The 10,665-nt window shown below is 43.4% G+C and overlaps 1 long non-coding RNA gene across 1 annotated transcript; it reads right to left on the bottom strand.

Annotated features, from left to right (window-relative positions):
* Nucleotides 1–742: 742 nt before the first annotated feature.
* Nucleotides 743–2,244, bottom strand: LOC113490689. Its single transcript, XR_003400287.1, has 2 exons — nt 2,150–2,244; nt 743–775 (listed from the first exon to the last, which is right to left on the bottom strand). It is a non-coding gene; the product is annotated as an uncharacterized LOC113490689 (long non-coding RNA).
* Nucleotides 2,245–10,665: the final 8,421 nt, after the last annotated feature.

Genomic DNA, 10,665 nt, shown 5'->3' with positions numbered 1-10,665 from the left:
AATTGTAATTTTGCACTTCCATGCATTGGGAATCTGTTAGCCGGGAATTCTCTGCCTGGTTTTGAACGCTGCCCGTAAAGCTGTGCATAGCAATGGCGATTCTCGTCCTCTGCTTGCTTTGGCTCAGAAGGAGCCTTGGTGTGCTTTTTGCCTTAAAACTCGCTTTGCCTAAACTCATGCCAGTTCCCTGTGCCATTCTCTTCTGCTCCGTGGCCTTTTCCCTTTCAGCTTGTAGCCCATCCCATTCCCTCTCCCTTTCTCCATCTTTGCTCTCTCATCGTCTTTGTAGTCTCCACTCATCATTATCTCTCTTCCTCTGTCTTGCTCCCTGACCCTCTTTTTCTTCCAACATGTGCCTGTAGGTCTCCCCCTTCCTTTTCTAACGATTTCACCATCTCCAATTCCACTATGGCCTCTCATCCACTTTTGGTTTCCCAGCCTTTTTCAAACACTAATGCCCATCAGAACATGCACCACCTTCCGGCATCTCTTTTTTTCTGGCGGATACCTGTCCTGTGGCATGTAGGCCTCCAATTTCCTGCAGCCTACCAGTCATTTTGCTCCTTCCACTACATTTTGTCCTCCTCTTTTTCCTGCCCTTCATTTACCCCAAACCTGCCTGACTCCCTCTTGTAGCCTGCCTCCCTCCCTCCCTCTTGCAGCCTCCACTTTTTTCAAGACTATACCTCCCCCTGATCTCCCACCCCTTTTCAGCCTGCCACTCTTTTTTCAGCCTCAAATATTTTCTGTCCTCTACTGACCTCCAGCCTCCCACCTTTTTTTGACCTCTCACCCCTTTTTGGATACCACGTTTCTCTATAATTTATTTTCCTGCCTGCCTCTATTTTATGTCTCTTGCACCTTTTCTGCCTCACTTTATTCATGCCTTGATGTGCTGCGTGGAAAGATATCCAGGACAACAGCGATTTTAATGCTCCATGATTGATTTGGTTCAGAATCAGCCTTCTAACGCTTTTTGGAGAGAAAAAAAAAAAAAAAAAAAAAAAAAAAAAAAAACTTTTTTGGCCAAAAACGTGTATGTATGCACTTCCCAGTAACAGGGAAGCTGCTAGCCGGGAATTCTCTGCCTGGATTTCCTCTCTGCCTGGAAAGGTATTCAAAGGCAACAGCGATTCTTATGCTTCCGGATTGTTTTGGCTCAATCAGCCTTGTTGTGATTTTCGTCGAGAAAACGTGATTTCAGCTGAAAACATGTACATTTGCACTTCCCCGCCACAGAGAAGCTGCTAGCCGGCAATTCTCTGCCTGGTTTTAACCGCTGCCCGGAACGCTATGCAGGGCAAAATCGATTCTCATCAGCCATGCTTGCTTTCCTCAAAATGAGCCTTGGTGTGATTTTCAGAGAGAAAATTTGATTTCGGCCGAAAACGTGTACATTTGCACTTCCCAGCCACAAATAAGCTGCTGACTGAGAATTCTTTGCCTGGATTTCCCCACTTCCTGGAAAGATCTCCAGAGCAACAGCGATTCTCGTCCTCCGTGCTTGCTTTTTCTCAGAAAGAGCCTTAGTGTGCTTTTCGCCTTAAAACTTGATTTCCCTAAACTCATGCCCAGTTCCCTGTGCCATTCTCTTCTGCTCCGTGGCCTTTTCCCTTTCAGCTTGTAGCCCATCCCATTCCCTCTCCCTTTCTCCATCTATTGCTCTCTCATCCCTTCAATCCCTCTGTCCTCTTGAGCGTCTCTTGCCCTCCCTCCTTCCCTCCTTCCTTTCCCCCTACAGTTGATTTCTCTCTGTCTTTGTAGTCTCCACTCATCATTATCTCTCTTCCTCTGTCTTGCTCCCTGACCCTCTTTTTCTTCCAACATGTGCCTGTAGGTCTCCCCCTTCCTTTGCTATTGATTTCACCATCTCTAATTCCACTACAGCCTCTCATCCCTTTTTGACTTCCCAGGCTTTTTCAAACACTAATGCCCATCAGAACGTGCACCACCTTCCAGCATCTCCTTTTTCCTAGCGGATAGCTGTCCTGTGGCCTCTAGGCCTCCAATTTCCTGCAGTCTACCAGTCATTTTGCTCCTTCCACTACATTTTGTCCTCCACTTTTTCCTGCCTTTCATTTACCCCAAGCCTGCCTGCCTCTTGCAGCCTCCACTTTTATCCAGCCTCTACCTCTCCCTGGCCTCCCACCCCTTTTCAGCCTCCCACCTTTCTTCGACCTCCAATTTTTTTCTGGCCCTACTGCCCTCCAGCCTCCCACCTTTTTTCAGCCTCCCAAACCATTTGGATACCATGTTTTTCTAGCCTTTATTTCCCTACCAGCTGCTCTTTTAGTTCTCTTGCAACTTTTCTGGACTCCCTTTATTCGTGTCTTGATGTGCTGCGCGGTATCCAGGGCAACCGCAAATTTCATGCTCCGTGCTTGCTTTGTCTCAGAATCAGCCTTGATGTTCTCTTCGGAGAAAAAATGCAATTTCGGGCGAAAACATGTACGTTTGCATTTCCCAGGAACAGGGAATCTACTAGCCAGGAATTCTTCTGCCTGAATTTTCCTGCTGCCTGGAAAGGTATGCAGGGCAACAGCAATTTTCATGCTCCATGCTTGCTTTGGCTCAGATTGAGCCTTGGTGTGCTTTTCGGAGAGAAAATACGATTTCGGCCGAAAACGCGTACATTTGCACTTCCCAGGAACAGGGAAGCTGCTAGCTGGGGTTTCTCTGCCTGGATTTCCCCGCAGCACAGAAAGCTATGCAGGGCAACAGCGGCTCTCGTGCTCCCTGCTTGCTTTAGCTCACACAAGCCTTGGGTTGCTTTTCAGTGACAAACGCCATTTCAGCTGAAAATGCATATGCTTGCACTTCCCAGACACAGGGTAGCTGCTACCCAGGAATTCTCTGCCTGGATTTCCTCTCTTCCCGGAAAGCTATCCAAGGCAACAGTGATTCTCGTGCTTCCTGCTTGCTTTGTCTCAGTATGATCCTTGGTGTGCTTTTTGGCAAAAAAACTTGTTTTCTGCTGAGAGCATATACATTTGCACTTCACAGGCACAGGGAAGGTTCTAGACGGGAATTCTCTTCCTTGATATACCCACTACAGGGAAAGTAAGGAGTCACACCTGCAGCTCGTCCCAGAGCTCCTGTCACGCTGCACAGCACAAGGCAGGAGACGAGAATAAACATTTCAGCCAGATCTGTGTGCCTACTTTGCAAAACGCCCCATACAAAGTCCAATCCTTCACTAAGTTGTGCAGTGAAAGACAGCAAAGACGCAACGACATGGACTGATTATTCTTATCTGACTAAGACAATTTAAAAAATTATCGTCTCAGCTGAGTCCGTTTGACCTCTCAGGAAATAATCATCATATTCATCTACTAATCAAGTTTCTGTTTCTGGAAGGTAAAAAAAAACCCTTTAAATAAAAAGCAATATTTAAAAAAAAAAAAATATTTCCATGCCAATACCATTTCCTGAAACTGTAGCAAACCTTGCTCTACAAAAACCTCATACCATGTTAAGAAAAAAATTCTGTAGACATCTGAACATGAATCTTCTATCCCGATTTGATCAGCCTTTCACCCCCTTACTTCACACCTTCTTCTCTTTCCTATAGGATTTTTCAAACCCAAGCCCCTGCGGGAGGGATCCCTGGCAGTGACATCCTATTCTCCTTGGACAGGATGGGCCAAGACTCGCACCAAGTGCACTTGAACTTGGCAAAGCCGCAGCCCAGGCACCTGCTGCCGAAGCTCCGAGGGCTGCAGGAGCCCAGGGCACACGGGATGATCTCAGCCCATACCAAAGGCAGAGGAGCACAACACTAAAGCTCTGCCCACAATCGACAGCTTGAGGGGAGGGAAATCTCTAACAGCAGCAGCCCAGATTTTGACATGCCAGCAAAAGAAGCCCTGGGAAGAAGTGTCCGAATGCTCCTACAGTGCAGGAACATACAGTAACAGGTTTGGTGACACAACTGGGATTCAAGCAGAGATTTCTGCCAGTTCCTCTGCTGGAAAAAAATAACAAAGGTCTACGAAAGCACATGGAGTAATGGTGATGGGTGCGGGCTGGCAGTATTTTTTTACTGTTGGTACTCAGCTTACCTGGACGTTGCTAATCAATCTGCTAATGAAATTAAGTAACAATGGCAGCAGTTGTTTCTCTACATAAATTCCCAGGTGTGTGCACTCTCCTGCTGTGAGCCCAATTTTATGTGCATGGATATCTGCTCTTCCTTTCCTCTGACTTAAGCATAGGATCTGAAATACATTGCACCTTGTACATCCTGTCATCTTGTTCTTTTTCATAATTCAAAGCATTTCTGCTTTCCATATTAAGGCAATCTTCATTCATTCACTTAAGGAGAAGTCATTTGTCAGGAGACCAGTATGCTATTTCCAGTTTTCTCTTCTCTGAGCTTTAATTTTTATATACATCTGCAAAATGAGGAAATGCCAACCTTATTTAACTCCTCAAGATCACTCTTTGGAAGGTACCACACAAATGCTAATCACTCATCATCTGAGGCACACTAAGAGAATATAGCTGTATCAGCTGTTTTCCAGTGAAAACCTCAGAGGGCCTAAAAGTACACACAAGGCAAAACTTCATGGTGCTCTGTCAGAGATTTGTTAAGAAAAATGCAGGGTGGACTCCTCAAGATATGAGCTGTCAGGATGGAAGGACAATGAAAGGTAGCTGCAGCTCTGACAGGAGTCTTTACAACATGAATTAATGAGGAGTAGCAAGGCCCACTCTGCTCTCTTGGCCTGGCTGTCCCCATTGCTCCTGCCCACATTCTGCACTGGGTGGCTTTTTCAGCCTCAGAAAACAATTAATTACTATCTGTAAAGTATTTTTTGAAAGATAAAGCACTGTGTAAAGCCCTAAATGTTATTGCTATGGCAAGGAGATAGAAATGGTTTTAAAGGAGATGAAAAACATATGCTGTTGATTTTAAGAAAGCATTACATAGTCTTATAGCAGAACAGATATTTGGTCTTAAATTTAAATCCTCCTTACTTCTACTTACACCATTGTTCACAGGGAAATATAAATTTTAAAAAAACTCAAAAAAATGTAAACCAATTTTTAAGGTCATCATTACTGCAGAAATCTCTTGCCAAAACCAACATTTAGTCAAAGAGTTCACACAAGTATTTTCACCAGGCAGTAGCAAGCACCTAGAAATTGTGCATGCAAAGGATGGAAGCTGACGTCAATATGTATGTTTTACAGAACACATATGCACAAACACAGGCTACGGCACATCTGCTTTTTTAAAAAAAAAAAAAAAAAAAAAAAAAAAAGCAGTGAAGCGGCATTCACTGTCAGACTGTCCATCTAACAGTGGTGCTGCTGACTTCTCTCTGTGCCTCTCCCGGTCTCCGGCCGAACAGGTCACTGCAAAGAGCTCCAGCTGTCTGATGGCAAATGGAGCATCACCCCAGGTCAGAATCCAGCTGTCACCTCTGACACACCATCAGCTCCTCCCAGCACACACCCTGCACATCACTCTCTCCTCAACACCACATTTCCCCACTCCCTCCTCACAAGCCCTCACTGCTGGCCTTCCCTACCTCCACCACTCATCTCCCACGTTTCCATTTCTGATACGGGCACCACCAGTGTCCCGAGGATCCCTCGTGTCTTCTGCTGTAACCAAAGTGGAATGTGGTATTCAAGTGCTGGATCCAAACCAGCCCGGGAATTCCTCTGCTACAGCTGACTGGACAGGAACAAGGACAATCCTTTGAACAGGGCACACCCCCCACACCCCCCAAACGCTCATACCCAGCTCCCAGTCAGAGCCAGTGCTCCCACTACAGTCTGTTACAGATCCCAGCAGCTCCAGTTCCTGCACAAATGACAGCCTGGGAACACACCCTTTAGCTGCAACGTCCTAGACAGCCAAGCTTCAGCTTTGCCACAGATGCTCTATTTTGTGGTTTCATTTTTGTTATACTTCATTAGCATAGATTATTAAATAACATTTTTACTGAGTAAACAAACATAGAGGCATAAAGCCTACCATCCAAGTCATTAAAAATATTGAACTTCCCACTATGTCATTAGCTGTGTAGGTCTGCTGAGTCTTTAATCATATTTTGAAGAACAAGAAATCAGAGATGTGGAAATCACATGAAAGAAATAGCCTCAATCCAAAGATAAGTCAATCATCCTAAACTATGTAACTAAGTAACGGTTTAATTATAGCTTGCCTAATTACACGTTATGACACTACGATACTGTAGGATAAAAATCAACTCTCCCACACACAAAACCTTTATTAAAAAAGCATTAAGACTGTGCTATACACAAGAAAGTCAGAAGTCTGTAGTCAGCCAAGAAATGTGCCAAAGGTGCTTCCTACACCTCAGCCCATGAAATGCCACCACAACAATCTTCTGAAGGATGCAGCTGTGGCAAAGTGAGGGACAACATACAGAACGCCTCAACTATCTACAGATGTTTTCAGTTTGTTTTCCTCCTGAAATGTCAATGTGTTTGAATATAACTTGGCATAAAGGTTTCTTTGGAGAAGTGCTGTTTCCAAGAAAGAAAGAAAAAATATCATACACTGAAGTTCTAAATATACACCTGGTTAAGTTAGGCTCTTTGTACTGGGCAGTCCAGACAAACACTGGTAAAGCTCAGTTTCATTTTTTGTGGGTGCAAATTACAGTAAGGTATTCAGATATCCACTAGAGTCCAAGAAAACTTCAATATGGAAACGTGTTCATGACAGTTTCTAGTCACCTACTGATGGCATAAAGTCTCTTATAAAACTCCAGGTCAGCATCAAATGCCCACAGAAATACTGAACTAATGCTCCAGGATACAGGACAGTATAAATATGCCCCCCTTCAATCTCCATATGATTACAGACTTTATTAAACAGACACCACCCAGCCTTCACTTCAGTTAGCTGGAAGAACCAATTAGATACACATTTTCATAAGGAAAATGTTAATTCAGGGTGAAGCTTTGTCTCACACCGGGCTTGTAGAGCAAAGCCTAAGCAAACCCCAGGCAGGGTCTGTGAGGGTCCTCCCGACCAGGCTGCGGACACAGGACAGCGAGCGACTGGACCCGCAGGCACATGCAGGGGGAAGAGGCAAAAGGGCAGCGGGTAACAAGGAAAGCAGCTGCCCTCATAGCTGGCAGCTAGGGCAAAGAAACATCAATGTCTGGTTAGCCAAATCCATAGTCACTCAGTCTCTGAGTTAGAAAAACACCCCATCTTTTCCCCTCAGCACTCTCAGGAAAGCCCGACTCTAAGTGCACTCTCCCTCACAGAAGGCACCGAACTCCCTCTCCAGCACCGCCTGGAGACAACCCAGAGGACATCTGGGCAGGGACTCAGGCACCTCATCTGCTGCCGAGGATGCAGGAAGCACTTCTCAGGACCTGGATCCCTCTTTTTACCCTGAAAACTTGAGCCATCTTATCCCTTGGGCCACATCCAAATAAGATCCTCCAACAGATTTTAAGACACATTTCACTCAATATATAGGCTTGCACAGAACAGTCTGCTATGAGAAAATGAACTGTATCCATATATTTTTTTAAGGCTCATCAAAACCAATTAAGTTAAGAAAGCTGATGGAGAGAGTTCAATTAAGTCAGTCGTAATATGCAAGAACATGAAGATGGAAGAGGCCAGATCATTTTCCTACTCTAAGCTGTGGGGAAAAAAAAAAAAAAAAAAAAAAAAAAAAAAAAAAAAAAAAAAAAAAAAAAAAAAAAGAATGGACAGAATAATCAGCATGAGCAGTGCAAATGCTTCCATATTAAATATATTTTAGTGTTAAACAGAAGATAGCTGGACTGTGGACTCTTTGAAAGTGATCACTTTTTAATCCATCCATCAAATAATCTTAAAGTTTACCACGTGATAGTCTGCGGTGGACAGAGGAAGCAAGCAGTCGATTCAGTGTGAATGATAGAGCAAGCGCTTGAACTTTATTGAAAGAAATCACATCTTATATAGCACTAACTATCATTATGCACACTAATCATAAATCTATTGGATACATCTAAAAGGTTACTGCAGCGGGCGGAGGAAGCAAGCAGCTGATTCAATGTGAATGATAGAGCAAGCTTCAACTTTATTGAAAGAAATTACACCTTATATAAGCAATCTACAATACACTACTTGCAACTCTATTGGATACATTTAAGAAAACTACATTATAATGTCTCAGCCATTGGGTACATCTAAAAAGTCACATTATAATACCCCAGCCCCTTGTGGCATCTCTGGTATGCATAAACATCTTCCTAGCTGTAAACCTGCTTCTCTCCCAGGGCTGCTTTCCTCTGACCCCCAAGGTCATAATGCGCCCCAACTTATCTCTGTGTTGTCACAACAATCCTCGTCAGCACAACTGAGCCCTGGATCTCCATCCTTGTTTACATAACTGTACCCTGGGTTCTTTCCTTTGTTTACCTCAGGTGGCTGGGACCGACTTCAGGGAGCTATGGCTGACCAGCTCCTGCAGGGAGCTATGGCCTTGGTCTCTGCAAGCCGTTCTCCAACAGGTTACATTATAATATCCCAGCCCCTTGTGGCATTTCAGGTATTCACAACATCCTCCTTCTTCTGCTTTGCTTTTTCCCCAAGGTTGTTCACCATCATAATCAAGGCCGCTCTTTTTACCTCAGTTTCTCCCTTTGTTAGCATAACTGTGCCCTGAATCTCCTTCCTTGTTAGCATAACTGTACCCTGGGTTTTTTTCCTTTGTTTACCTCAGATGGCTGTAACCAGCTCCTGCACAGACCCATGGCCTTGTTCTGCAAGCCCTTCTCCAACAATAGACTGCATCCGAGAAATAGCTCTATTCTCAGATTTTAGGGACAGGGTAACCAGGATGAGCACTGCTTCACACCTCCTACAGAACAGCCCACACTAACTAGTTCCTTCATATTCAGATTTCAGGTTTTATACAAACTCTTGTACTTCCAACTACTAACTAAACTGCATCCTATTTCAAGAATCTTCTTACCTGCGCATACATTTCCATATATTTATATTTATCAAGTTCCTTTTTTCCTGTTAACTCAAACAAGCAGACTTTTTTCAACCCCCCAAGTTAAAATATTTTCTGACCCTTGAATAAGCTTCCTTCACTTTCTTTAAAACTTCCACAAGCTAACCCCATATTTGTCAATGTAAGAAACCAAACTGACTCATCCCAGCAAGCAGTCTCACTGACTAAATACACAGCAGGAAAAACACCTCCTTTATTTCTGCTCAGCACTCCCTCATGCAGAGACATATTGTAGCCTCATCCCCTGTGTGAGATGGGGATTGGTTACCCACTACCTCATCAAGTCACTATTTTTCTCATGCATTTTAAGGGTGACCTAAATCTTTGCTTCCTTTTCCTGCAATGTTTCATTTACCTTATTAAAATGAACACTGTACCAGTGTCTTCATCTTATTATGCAACACAGATCAGTCTTTGAATTCATTCTTCATGTTACATAGACACAAACAGCCTTTTTGTTCATCTAGAATCAGAAAGTTTAAGAACTGATTTTTGAAAAGAAGTGATGCTGGTCATGGCTACAGTGCTTTTCACATCCTTTCCTGTGAAGGGGCCTGTGACATACACATGCTGTGTAAGAATGCAGGGGAGGTCAAATTTAAAACACAAACCCCCCAGGATTTTTTCTTCCTATGAATAGAGTTGAGAGGCTAAAATACCATTAGACATGAGAAATTTAATGTTAATCTGAAGTCATGGTACAGAATCTGAAATTAATCAGCTGCCAAGAAATTGTTGACATTGTCTGATACACAGAAAACAAGATCTGCCTTGTTTGGCCACGTGGGACAGTGGATTATCAGAGTTCAAAAACCAAAGAGAAGATCAGCAGCATTCCCTTAGCTCACAGAGAGATTGTCAGCTCATACAATTTGTATTCTCTTGGGCACTGCAGACATAACCAGCTCTCACACAGACTTCCACTTCTTAACTTCCACAACTGTAATCAATTTTGAGGATGCTTTGTGACTGTAGAACTTGGATCTGGCGTGGCCATTCCTAAAACGCAGCCAGCCCCCCCACAGGATTCAGACAGGGCAACATCTTATGTCTGGGAAGAGCAGAAGGTACTGCCCTCAGAAAAAGTCTTCCCGTGTCCTACCATTCTCACGCCAGAATTTCTGTAGCCTTGGAAACACTCCTTGGATTTCACTTCCATACACTTTTCCTACATTCCCTTGAAAACATCCAGACTTTTAACCTTCACCACATACTTTGGCATCAAGCTTCCATTTTATACACCCACTGCATGAAGACCATGTTAGAAAGCATTATATTTTTAAAACTGGCTACACCTCATTCCATGTCACTGCTAGTGACAATCAATAAACACAGATAATATATTTTAAGCACAAAACTAAACTTAACTATTATTTTGACGGCATTTTTTATATCACAAGTGATCTAGAGAATGTATATACTGGGGAAGCAAAAATCCTTCAAAACAAAAATCTTGAAAACTCAGTAACTGCATTTCCTGAGAGCATTCATTCCTTCCATCAAGTTGTGTAATTCAAAGTAACTACAGCCTTCTCTCCTAAATCCACAAATCTAAGTGATTGCCACCATGAAATTTAAAACATTTTAGGCATCTGTGCCCATAAAATAACCTTCCTGAATAACAACCATTCATAACTGATAAGTTACAAAAGGT

Source organism: Athene cunicularia, unplaced genomic scaffold (genome assembly GCF_003259725.1).
Source record: "Athene cunicularia isolate RWA unplaced genomic scaffold, athCun1 SCF_204, whole genome shotgun sequence".
Classification (NCBI taxonomy): Eukaryota; Metazoa; Chordata; class Aves; order Strigiformes; family Strigidae; genus Athene; species Athene cunicularia.
Note: the sequence above shows the minus strand (reverse complement) of the source record. Positions and strands in the feature narration are given on the sequence as shown.